The sequence below is a fragment of the Malus domestica genome, chromosome 13 (genome assembly GCF_042453785.1).
Source record: "Malus domestica chromosome 13, GDT2T_hap1".
In the NCBI taxonomy this organism is placed as follows: Eukaryota; Viridiplantae; Streptophyta; class Magnoliopsida; order Rosales; family Rosaceae; genus Malus; species Malus domestica.
This window is the reverse complement of record NC_091673.1, coordinates 36,655,606-36,667,110: the sequence shown is the minus strand read 5'-3', so window position 1 is coordinate 36,667,110 and position 11,505 is coordinate 36,655,606. Positions and strand designations below refer to the sequence as shown.

The 11,505-nt window shown below is 36.5% G+C and overlaps 1 long non-coding RNA gene across 1 annotated transcript; it reads left to right on the top strand.

Annotated features, from left to right (window-relative positions):
- Positions 1-491: 491 nt before the first annotated feature.
- LOC114820327 (uncharacterized) lies at positions 492-1,316 on the top strand. Its single transcript, XR_003767807.2, has 2 exons — positions 492-691; positions 807-1,316. It is a non-coding gene; the product is annotated as an uncharacterized lncRNA (long non-coding RNA).
- Positions 1,317-11,505: the final 10,189 nt, after the last annotated feature.

Here is an 11,505-nt window from a genome sequence, read left to right as displayed (position 1 = left end):
TATTATAAAATGCGGGTGCGGGTGTAATACAAATAAATAATTAAAAATATTGATGCGGGTTGAATACGAATAAATAAATAAAAATATTATCACCTGATCTGCTAAACTTCTCCCACTACTCAGATTAGAGGAAGCATGAGAGAGGGCGTTTCTCCAACTAGTAAGCGAGTTGTTGAGTTTTTTTCCAACGATCTTGAAGACCTTGACTACTTCTGGCATCTTTTCCAAGCCTCTCGTAAAACGTTGGAGTAAGGACCCTGTATTTTCAAAAATAATTATATATAATTATGTGTTGTATATACTTATTAATTTCAGAAAGTTTTGTATTACTTATTTAATCGTTAATTCCTTTATTTCATTTTTCTACACTCTAATTTACTATTATTTTGAACCAAATAAGTTCAGGACACCATTACAGTAGTATTTGAACTATATATTCATATTATTCATTTTCTTCCCTTTTACATTATTTTATTAAGCTGTTCGTTCTATTCTAATTGGACCAAAACCATAGCCAATTAAAGGGCTTTTACATCAATCCTATCGAAGACTTAGCCGACTTTGTATAGTTATAAATAGAAACCCAGGGCTGTAGAGCGGTGCAGTCTGTGTACCGAGTAAGGACCAGAGACCGGAACTGAGAGAGGGCGGTGGAATCCATTCGACTCAACCTGTATCTCGTTGTGTATGGGTAAACGATTTCCATACTTCATTTATTCCCTCTCCTTAGTTGTTTCCTTTTTTATTGTTGTCTTGGATTAGCTATTGTTATCCAAAACTAGTTTATATGCAAGCTTCGTATGCAGGCATTGGCGGATCCACAGTGGGGTCGTCGGGGTCGCACGACCTCTTGGAAACCATGGAAACAACCTTGAAGCTCCCATATGCGACCTCTTGGAGCTGGGGTCGTCGGGGTCGGAGGCACGCCAACTGTTCGACAAAAGCCCTGAACGAAAACTGGGCAGGAAGAGGAAGAAGAAGCAGCCCAGTCAAATGAGCTTGGTTGTGTGCTTGGTTGCATGCCTGTTTTTGTCAAGTGAATGATATTTATACACATTGGCGGATCCACAGTGGGGTCGTCGGGGTCGCACGACCTCTTGGAAACCATGGAAACAACCTTGAAGCTCCCATATGCGACCTCTTGGAGCTGGGGTCGTCGGGGTCGGAGGCACGCCAACTGTTCGACAAAAGCCCTGAACGAAAACTGGGCAGGAAGAGGAAGAAGAAGCAGCCCAGTCAAATGAGCTTGGTTGTGTGCTTGGTTGCATGCCTGTTTTTGTCAAGTGAATGATATTTATACATGCTACTTTTTATAACTCTATCCAGTTTAATTGGTCTTTCTGATAAAGAAATGATAGGGGTTGGAGGAGTGCTATATGAGAACGAGAACATTAAGAAGATACGGAAATTAATTTGAAACATCAAGCTGTCAGGGAAAGAAAAAATTTGGATACGCCAGTAACAAGACAATAAAAGAGGAAGTTTAAGTGAAACTTACTTGCATGAATCCACATAAACGAATTATGATGTGATTTATGCCAGAATCTTGGGTCAGTCCCTATACTTTATTATTGTTCCATGCACAGATTAATTCGACACTGCACCAAACGCCCGACTAATGGAGTTAGTACTATCCGACGACTATTTATCTTATCCGACTGAAATAGTCAATACAGTCCGAAGTACCAAACGAGGCTAAAAAAAAATTTCGCGCTGCGCGCGCTATGACCCCATAAACATTTTTTTCTGGATCCGCCACTGTATGCAGGTGTGTTTATTTATGCAAAACCAGTTTTATATGAACAACCAAAATATGCATGTGCTTAAACCCTATTTTGGCACGTAAGAACTGGTATACTTATTTGGGTATTGTTTCCTGTTGGCTATATATATTTTGTTATAAAAGATGATATTCAAAAGGCTGTACATATGATATCAGTTTACCAGTTCTTTTATAAATTGGTTTGACAAATGGAATTCGGTTGGAGATTTCTATTTTCCCAAAACAACAACCATACTTTTATGCTATTTGAAATGAAGCATTCTATTGCATAATACAAAGAGTTTATATTACGAACTTTTACATATCATTCATAATACTAACGGATTCGTGTTTTTATCTAATATATAGCTTGGCTGAACTATGTTAATGTACTTATGTATTTTGAACAATACCTTTGCTTATTTTATAAAAGTATTCTAGTTCAAAAGTTCCTTCACTGATGGCCATGCTGTTATAAATTAACCAAATGACAGCATATTCGAACCACCTCTGCAGGGGTAAAATACATGATATGGGGCGTGCAGGTCCGCGTGTTTTATTATATAAATTAACAGGGGTAATTGAAGAGGTTGCATTGCATTCATGCATTATTAGCAATAATGATTTGATATCTGGCTATATGATTTCATGACACTTAATTTAATATTGTCAATTACTGTGATAAGGTTATCTGCTGAGCTATTGAAGCTCACCCCTCTATTGTTATGCAAGTTTAAGAACTAAACGGTCAAAAAGAGTAGACGGGATGAGATCGGATTAAGTGCGAGGATAGAATTTTGTATTTATTTATTTTAGTCTTGTAAAGAATTATCGATTTCTTGTTATAAGAGGAATTTCATATTTTTCCACCCAGTTTCACTTTCCTTTTATTTAATTTTATTTTTAGCTTGCGCGCCAGATTCAGGTTTGAGAGTTTTCCTATTGACCCCGGGTCCAGGGCGTGACAGAATGGTATCAGAGCATAGGGATTAGACACCCTTGGGGAAGTTGTGTTACCAATTAAATAGTCAGTTGAACTAAAAGAGCTAGAGCATTTTTGTTTTGTGGTATTAGTTTTGTCAAGTCTTTTGTTTGGACTTGAATTCATTTGACTGAGAGACTAGTAGGTCTAGTTAGGGGGTAGTAATATGGGTTGTTAGGTGTTAACGTAGTTGGAAGTAAAGTATCATTGTTTGCTTTATTGTTGTGATATGTTGAAATTTTATTCGGCTTATGTGGTACATATTACTTGTGTTGTGACTACTCAGTAGAAGTGGAAGACCCGTATTAAAAAAAAATTAAAAAAAAATCTTTAATTGGTTAGTGTTTTCTTCACCAGTGTGTCCAACTATACTATAGTTTTCCTAACTGCCGAGTGATGGACATGGTTTTGGTTTAGAATTGAATTGAAATATGTAAGGTTTACTTGGTGAGCAAGATCAAACACCAAGTCATGCAATAACACAAGTAATATGAGCTATGTATAAAGTAAGACTTAATTAGGGTTGTAACCGGATAACAACCATTTGGAGGGAAATATAAGGAACAAATTTGAATTTAAATGATGCAGTTAGAGTTCCTTTGATAATTGATTGCAATTGCTCACTTAATGGGAGGAAACAGTTGCAATGCATATATAGAAATGCTTGGTCCCTCTTCTCGGTAATCTATCCTTGTTCCATATAGTTTGGTTTGTCCCATTGAAAACTTGAGAACTCTAACGTGATTACAAGAGAAGAGAAGACTAACCATTGCCCTAAGAACCGATTCATCCACTGCAGAACATGGCTGCAAATTCAGGTTAGTGCTTCTGCCACTCAAGCAGTGATATAGCTGAGTTCTGCCGCTCAAGCGGTGGATTCTATAACTGTGCTATGCCGCTCAAGTGCTGATATAACTGTGCTCTGTCACTCAAACAAAATGCGAACCTTTTCTGTAAATTATTAGGGTTTGTGTATGTTCATTTAATGCCCATGCATAGCATAAATTCGTTGGTAAGGTTTGATGGTTTCGATCTCTAAAAGGACCAACAAAATGTTGAGATGATTGTAATAGAAAAAGCTGGCAATATGCGTGATATTCTACCTACTTAAGTAGTTGACCCCTACTGCATTCAAATGACTGAGTAAGCTATCTGTTAGCTTGAGTTCGTGCTAATCAAGTTGGTGTTGGAACTTTGAGTAGAAATTTCTTTGTCCCACATTGGCCATTCCCAAAAGAGTTTATCACTTTATAAGGCTTTGTCCTTTAAAGAAAGTAATTGGAGTAATAGGCCTGGAGACTAAAATTGGGCTCACCCTTTGGATTGGGCTTTGGGGTGTATTAATTATTTGGTAATTAATATATAATTAATTATAATTAATATATAATTAATATATATTTAATTGTCAAAAGATGGGCCTTGGACCTTGGGGCTCTTGGGCTCTAATAATTAAATTATTTAATTAATTATTTTTCGAATTTAATTAATTATTTTTAATTAAATTCGAATTTAATTAATTAATTATTTTTATGAAAACAGAGCAAAAGCATAGAGCAAAGCACAGAGCAAAGCACCCCTCTGAAGAGATGTCTCCCAACAGTCACACCCCATTTTCATACATGTTGCAAACAAGCATCCATCTGCTATATATACATCCATCTGCATGGCATTTAGAACACATAAATAATCAACTTCATCTTCTACATTCATAAACCTTCTTACTGAGAGAACCACACTAAATTCGCCAGAAGTTAAATTTTCTGGTGCTGGAATTTTAACTTGATCGTTGAATCCTGGTGAAGCAGACGTCCGTAGAACTACAAGCACAGAGTAGGGACGAAATTTCTGTTTCAAGGACATTGCGGTACGCAAGCCTCGATCTTCAAGTTGTCTCTTTTAGAATTCATATTCTAGTTTATATTCTGTTAGTTTCTATTGCATTTATTATTTATTAGCATATATAAATTATCACATATTGTTGACTTTTAACCAACAGTTGGAAGCTGGAATGGGTTTGCCACAAGGTGGAATAGGTGTCACACCACTAAACCCAAAGCGATTTGGCTTTACACGTTGCTTTTAGTAGGAAAGATCTTATTCCGTTCTGGTAAGTCTATCCATTCCACTCTCGCATTTCCCCTAGTATAAATAAAGACCAGGGTTTCAACTGCATACTAAACTCAGAAACAGAGAGAGAGGTTTCATCGAAATATATGGCGTCTAAATCATAAAACAATCACGAATACAAATGTAGTAAACCTGTAGCTCACAAAGCTTTAGTAATTATTTTCATATCCCCTGTATTTAGTTAGTGGCTATACTATGACTTTCTTAATATGTTTCTTTCCACATCTTAATCCATTTGGTTTTATGCACTGCATATTTGTATTGGCCGTTTTCATACGAAAGCTGAAGGGGCTGTGTGATATCAGTTGATGTACCAACCGATTCATTTTAAAAAGAAAATCTATTTGACATAATACCCTTGATAAATTTATGATATATCCCCAGTTTTCCCTTACATTTTCTATAGCTATTTTCATGTCCATCCATCATGTTGCTTTTAATTTTATTTAATGGTTTATCTGTCATGGATTTGTGAGCTTCCATGTTAGTTATCAAGCTACATACCCTTATGCTATACATGGTAATTATGTATGAAGTAAAGTATGTATTTAGTGCTGGAAATATGTTGGATATACATAAATATGCATGTACGTATATATACATGTGTTTCATTAGAGGCATTTCTATAGTAATGTTCTTTTTGTTATGAGTATGTTGTTTTAGATTAACCAAAATCACTTTTGAATTGAGTGCTGTACTTCATTTCACTGGTTGATTACCATTGTTTCCGTCATGTTAGTTCGTTGGGATTCAACCAATTAGCTGGAGTACGAGATTACCAATCATCATTGTCTTTAGGTAGTGCATGGTGTTCAATGATCTCAGGAATCCTATGGTGGTAGTTACCAACTAAGCCATACTTGAGATAAAGTGTATGAATACTCGTACTAATCTATTTTCTTGGTTAGCAAACATCACCTCTCTTATGAGAAACCTTTAGTCATGGACTATCTTGAAGTTTTTGGTTGAAGATTGTTGTAGAATTGAGAGTCAAAGGTTATCTGAGATACAAGTGACTCTCTTAAACGTAGGTTCAAATTCAAAGTTTGGACTACTGGAAGTAGTCATTTATTCGATAAAGTTTCGGAGAAGAAACAAATTCACATGTGATCCATGTTATTCATTGAATTTTCATGGATTAATTCTATGGTGGTGATTGGAGCACAAGCTTCTGTTAGGGTCCATTAGATGACTGGAGTTATTCTATGTTTGCATAGTTTTGCAAACACCACATCTCTTTCAGAACAGACTTAGTTGGGAACCGTCCTAAATTTATAAGATGGGGAATGTCTTAGAACTTTGATGTAAGAGACTCTCTTAGACAGGAGTTTAAAATTAAGGTTTTGATTTACTGAAGTATTTATTAGTTCGATCATGTTTAGGAGAGGAAACCTCACATGTGACTCACTCATAATCGGAAAGGTAATGGTTAAGTGATATTCTCATTCCTACACGAGTTGGTATTATATACATGGTGATTCATTCCTATACAATTGGGGTTGTATGATGAACTACTTAAATGTCATTCCTACACAATTTTGGATTGTGTGATGAGTATATTATATTTCATTCCTACACAACTTCTAGTTGTGTGATGAATCTATTGAACTTTATTCCTACACAATTATTGGTTGTGTGATAAGTTTGATAAATTTCATTCCTACATAGCTTTGGGCTATGTGATGAATTTGACAAAGAACTTCATTCCTACATGACTTACAGTTGTGTGATGAGACTACTAATCCTCACTCCTATATAGCTTTAGGCTATATGATGAGGAAAACGAAGTCACGAATGTCGTGTGGTGAGAACAAAAGAATTAAATAGTGGAGCTGAGTGATGGGTCACATTTCTGAATGTTGTTATACTAGGAATCCATTAGGGATACTACTTGAAGTAGATTTCGTTTGGAGACTACATTTAGATCAAGGAAATGGATTCACTCAAATCCAATTAGTGGTGTTGAGGTTTGGTTAGACCGCTTGTTAAGTACCAATGTTTTTCCTTAGATTGATATTAGAGGCAACTAGTGTTGGGATTCTAAGTTGAGCTTTGGGATTGAGCTTTTGGTTTCGTGATAATTGTGTGAGTAATTGGTTTTTGAAAATAATTTTGTTAGTACAGAAGAAAACGATTTCGTTTCAAATATGAATATTGTGTTTCATTTTCATTTTTTCATTTCGAAAAAGAAAAAGGATATGACCTATGATTTTATTTGAAGGTCAAGCTACTTGGTGTTATTACTAGAAAAGAAAATATATGTTTTCGTATATTGCTATTTTCATTATTCAGTGAATTATTTTTCAAGCATAAAACTATATGTAAAGGGAATAACTGCTCGAGTTGGAAGGCAAAATACATAGAGAATTACAATCCACCTGAAACGGAAGGGTAATCTCTATGCAACCATTATGGTTGGATATTCTCTTAGTTTTCTTCAACTACTATTATATATTGAGAAAGGTCTTACAAATTTCAAGGACAAAATTTTTGAGTGTAGATTGTAAGGACCTGTATTTTCAAAAATAATTACATATAATTATGTGTTGTATATACTTATTAATTTCAGAAAGTTTTGTATTACTTCTTATTTAATCGTTAATTCCTTTATTTCATTTTTTACACTCTAATTTACTATTATTTTGAACCAAATAAGTTCAGAACACCATTACGGTAGTATTTGAACTATATATTCATATTATTCATTTTCTTCACTTTTACATTATTTTATTAAGCTGTTTGTTCTATTCTAATTGGACCAAAACCATAGCCAATTAAGGGGCATTTACATCAATCCTATCGAAGAATTAGCCAACTTTGTATAGCTATAAATAGAAACCCAGGGCTGTAGCGGTGCAGTCCGCGTACCGATTAAGGACCAGAGAAAGTGGTGAGAGAGAGAGAGAGAGAGAGAGGGAGAGATAAACCTGAAACCGGAACTGAGAGAGGGCTGTGGAGTCCATTCGACTCAACCTGTATCTCGTTGTGTATGGGTAAACGATTTCCGTACTTCATTTATTCCCTCTCCATAGTTGTTGACTTGCTTATTGTTGTCTTGGATTCGCTACTGTTATCCAAAACTAGTTTATATGCAATCTTCGTATGCAAGTGTGTTTATTTATGCAAAACCAGTTTTATATGAACAACCAAAATATGCATACGCTTAAACCCTATTTTGGCACGTAAGAACTGGTGTGCTTATTTGGGTATTGTTTCCTATTGGCTATATATATTTTGTTGTAAAAGTTGATATTCAAAAGGCTGCACAAATTATATCAGTTTACCAGTTCTTGGGATACTATCTTTTATAAATTGGTTTGACAAATGGAATTCGGTTGGAGATTTCTATTTTCCCAAAACAACAACCATACTTTTATGCTATTTGAAATGAAGCATTCTATTGCATAATACAAAGAGTTTAATATACGAACTTTTACATATCATTCATAATACTAACGGATTGGTGCTTTTATCTAATATATAGCTTGGCTGAAGTCTGTTAATGTACTTATATATTTTGAACTATACTTATGCTTACTTTATAAAAGTATTCTAGTTCAAAAGTTCCTTCACTGATGACCATGCTATTATAAATTAACCAAATGACTTTTAAATTGTACTCGACATCCCGAGAGCATTGACGTGAGTTAGGGCTGAATCGAGCTCGTAACGGAAAAGTTACAAATGTTAGAAAACAATTGAATCAAATAGGAAAATAAAATTTAGACCAATTGGGATCATTCCTGTTTTCTTGGAGCCCAATTAGGATAGGGTTGAAGTAGATGTTGGGCCATTTGGGTTTTCCTTTCTCCTTCCCTCTCACGGCTACCCAGTAGGGAGCCTTGATATTTTCCTTTGGCCAATCCTGTAGCTGAATCACACACGCACACACACCCACACGTAACCTTTCTTCCTCTCTCATCCTTCTCGAAATCTCTCTAGTCCGTACCGTCCGTACACCCATGCACCCAACCATCTTCATCTAGCACAGATCGAGCTGTTGGAGACCACCTTCGAGTTCGTTGCAAGCTCACGAGTCTAACCATACCCTTTGCTTGATGGAAGGATGTCGAAATCGTGAGAACTTTCGAGCTCCGACGACGAGTTATGTTGCTCCGATGTGATCGTGGGTGATTTAATTGGTTTTGAGGTTTAAGAATGTACTCTTCTAGTTTCCCTAGCACTTTGGAGTCATTTTGAAGTGTTTTGGATATCTGGACACTCGGGTTTATCGAGTTGCAGACTTAGCCGGAATATCGAAGAATTTTCGAACAACTTCACGTCAGTTTTAGGACCCCAAATAGGTATGATTATGTTCTCCTAGTTGAGAGCTTCAATTTCATATAAAATTTGTGAATTTTGGTGATGAAATGAAGTAGAAACTAAGATTTTAAGGATTTCCAGTTTCCGGTGACGCAGCAGCTGCTGGAGACAGATCCCGGCGACGTGCCGGAGAAGAAAGGAGCATATTCCGTCAACTTTGATGGAATATGCTAACGCTTCAGGTAAAGTTAACGGTATATACTACTATTTAACGAAATATTCCCTCACGCCGTTAGGGATTCAGTCCGTGTACTAGGCACATGCCTACGTGTGGCCGGCGCGTGTGGCCGTGCCTTGGCCGGCGCATGAGGGGACGTGGGATGTCAAAAAATTATTCTAAAAATATAGGGATGCTCGTGGTGTTGAGTAGGCCACGATGGTTCATTCAAACACCCCAATTGAGCAACGTATGAGAAGTTATTATACTATTTTGATTATGTGCTTAAATTAATGTTAAATTAGTGGTTTCACATATAGGCAAGATGTTCCCGGAAGACGAGTGTAGCCAAGCGAGACTCGGGGGTTACGACCCAGCTACATACCAGTGAGTGGGCTTTTGGTTATATACATATATATATACACAGAGAGCTTAAGGGGAGGGATCCCCATTTTTTGAAAAAAAATGGGGATTAGGTGTGGGGCCCACTTCACATCAAATTTCAACGATCCGAACCGTCTATTTTGTTAGTCTCGATTCATAGATCATCCTTGCAAAAATTCAATTCAATCCGAAACCATTTGCCTATTTAATTAGCAATATCAAATTTCATATTTTCTTATATAACAAAGTATTCGTTCATTTCCTTGAACCCAATTAGATGTCTTAAACATTTCCAATTTAGCTAATATTTTGCAAGGATGATCTATGAATCGAAACTAACAAAATAGACAGTTCGGATCATTGAAATTAGATGTGAAGTGGGCCCCACACCTAATCCCCATTTTTTTCAAAAAATGGGGATCCCTCCCCTTAAGCTCTCTGTATATATATGTATAGACACATATATATGATTTACATTTTCCCATAAATTGTTTCAAATGAAATTATGTTTTAAAAGCCATGTCGATTGCATTATATTTTAGTATATGCATTAATATATATATATATGCATATTATTACATGGTGCTGTGGACACACAGGTAAGCTTCAGGTGAGTACATATTGATGATAGTGATTGCATTGTATATGATTATGCTGAGATACATTAAGTGTTCATTATCCTGCACCCCGGTGTTAGTGCTCCACCAAAGGCCAGGGCCTAGCCTTCACGTGATCGTTCACCTCCTGCACCACACACTCACCTTGGATCCAAGGCAGGTGCCAACCTGTCGTACAGACCACACTAGGTGTTTCTGACTCGTAGGTGACTTGCGATATGTCACACAGCCTTCACGTGAACGTAGCACTTGAGCGTATTTATTTACACCCAGCCTGTCGTACAGACCAAATTAGGTGGTTCCGACTCATGTGCAGGATTTGATTGATGAGCTATAAACTCAGCCGTATAGGTCACATTAGGTGACTCTGGTTGACATATCACTTTATATTGATTTATTTCACCTGATTTACTTATTTCATTGCTAAGACACTTGACATGGCATATACTTGGTTTTCACTACTCTTGAGTATGATTTCTAAATACTTATGTAGTGTTAATTTCTGGCAAATTATACGGGTTTTACAGTGAGGGGTTATATGTTTTGAAAGTGAAATGGTTTAGAAAAGTTTTATTTTCGCCCACTCACATTTTCCCCTCCAGGTTTTAGTTAGAAGTTCATGTTAGTGGCTCACGAGGACTCTACGGCGGTTCTTACAAACTTCCATCAATGTTGGGTTTCTTTCATATCCTGTATAATTAGTATTTAGCATGTTGGACTGTACGTTGGTACCTATGCTCTGATTATGTGTATCTACACTCTAACACTTCCACTCATACTTATATACTAGTTTAGTGTAAGTTAGTTAGTTTGGTTTTTATTTACCCACATTATCTTATCATCTTCACTTCTGCACGGCGCATATGGCTACGTCACCCTCACGTAACGGACAACATGCCTCGATTTAGGTCGAGGTGTGTCAGCTTTATATCAAAGCTAGGTTTGGTTGTCCTGCATATTTTTGTAAGTATTCTAATTATTTTGATGTCTTATGTCAGAACCATGCCACCTTGTAGAGAGCCACGTATTTCTTCTGAGTCTAATTTTCAGAATATTACCCAACTTGGGGAGGCTATTGCTAGTGCTATCCAGTCCTCACTTCGTCCTCCCCGGAGAACTCCCTTGGAGATTGTTTATAACCTAAAGTTGAATA